Here is a 2,062-nt window from a genome sequence, read left to right on the forward strand (position 1 = left end):
ACACACACACACACACACACATGCACACACACGTAGGCTTACAATCACATGCTTAAAATAAATGAGCAGCAATATAAACAATAACAATCTGAAGATATACACTCTCAATGTTGTTCTGATGCATGCTCTAAGCTCTAATAGCTTTCAAACTGAATTCTAATCTTGTCCAGCAAAAAGTGGAGTCAGAGAAACCGAGCCATCGGCACATGGTCCGCGCGTTTCTGCTGTTACCAAGCGCAATTATTTTTTGTCGTCGGAAACGTATATTCACCTAATAACCTTTTATGTGTTATATTTGGGGTTACTGAGCAGCGTTTGAAGCTGTAATGAGAAGTTTGAAGTTACAATGTGGCAATGAAATTTGCAATGTGGTCTTGAAAACACGAGGCGTATACCTTATCAGAACCCCCCCCCCTAGAAAAACAACAAAAAACAACAACAAAAAAACCCAAACAAACAAAACAATACAAAACAACTGTACAATATCAGCCTACTCATTTCATTAAAGGTACAATCGTGTAGTATTATTATCTTCTCGATACCTCATATCTAAGTCAATTACAGGTATGTCTATCGTTGATCCTTTGCCTATTACATAAGTGAAAGTAGAAGACCTTTCAAAAACTTTCTCTAGCATTGATCCTTTGTCAATTACAGAATTGAAAGTAGTATTAGAGACCTTTCAAAAACTTTCAAATGCTACTCGGAAGAAACTTCACTACTTCATTATAATGGATCTTCCAAACCCAGCAATCCAATTTCGGTTACAGTTCGATGTCATTAGTTTTTCCAATCGATCTTTGTGTTAGTCCGTTGTTTTTGTTGGCTTTTTTGTTGGTTTTTTTTTTTTTTTTTTGGTGGGTTTTGTTTTGGCTTTTTTGGTTGTTGTTTTTTTCAAAGTTCCGAACGAGACTGCAGAGCTGCTCAACGAAAAAGCGACCAGAGAGCTGGAGATTACAGGATTTTCAGTCGCCGTGGAGGTTTGGTGAGGATATGAATTGTCTGCTAATCTCCCCCTCCCACCCCCACCTCCCTCCCCCTTCATTCACTCTTCCAACTTCCTCTCATCCAGCCCTCTCTTCCTCCCACATAACCCTTACCCTCTTCTCCCTTTCCCCTTTCCCCCTTCCATTTCCCTCGTCCCCAGCTCCCCTCTTCCATCTCCTCTTTCCCTATTTCTATCTCCCTCTTCTTCCCTTCCCCTCTCCCTTTTTCCCTTCCACACGTTCCCCCCTTCCCTCCCCCTTTTCCCCTCCAGCTTTCCCCTTTCCGCTTTTATTTATTTATTTATTTATTTATTTATTTATTTATTCATTCATTTATTTTGAGTGTAGAGAAGAGAAGCTCTCTGTCAGATGTAAGGTCACTTTGGGGGCAGGGGAAAAGTAAGACGTAAAAAATCTGGAAGGTGAAAAACGTAGGACCTTCCATCGATACTTTTAAAACCAGGCTACCTGAGCGCGTATATGAGTGTGGATAGAATTTGTGGTGAATAGAATGTTAGCCCTGCGCTTATCAACATTTTTATAGCAGCCAGCGCTCACCTTTACCACCTGTAGCAGGCTAAAATATTCGTACGGTCCACCTCTACACGTATTTCCAAGAGGAGCTATAAATAATACCTGTCACTACCTCATAAGAGTGAGCTGTTGAGATGAAATACTTGAGTAAACTGCTTGACCTCTCATACAGAGACCATGTTACCAATGAAGATGGGAAAAGACCTATACGTTCTTACTATCTCTGACCGTCTAGGAAAAGACGCATAGGAAATGTTATCGGGCCTTACAACCGACCTTCTACCACTGGTCAAGCAACGCAAGCCGAAATGGTATGGTCATTTCAGCCGTTCTTCGGGCCTTGCTGAAACCATTCTACAATGCGCGGTGCTGGGAGAACGAAGGAGAGGCAGACAGAAAAGGTAGGAGGACAACTAACAGCCACGAATAGACACACTGGGGAAAGCAGAGAGCCGAGAGGAGTGGAAGAGACGTATTGTCATCTGTAAGACAAAAAAAAGTTCGAAAGAAATAAAAAGAAGGAATGGAAAAAGATTAACAAC

Source organism: Aplysia californica, unplaced genomic scaffold (assembly GCF_000002075.1).
Source record: "Aplysia californica isolate F4 #8 unplaced genomic scaffold, AplCal3.0 scaffold00625, whole genome shotgun sequence".
NCBI classification, from domain to species: domain Eukaryota; kingdom Metazoa; phylum Mollusca; class Gastropoda; order Aplysiida; family Aplysiidae; genus Aplysia; species Aplysia californica.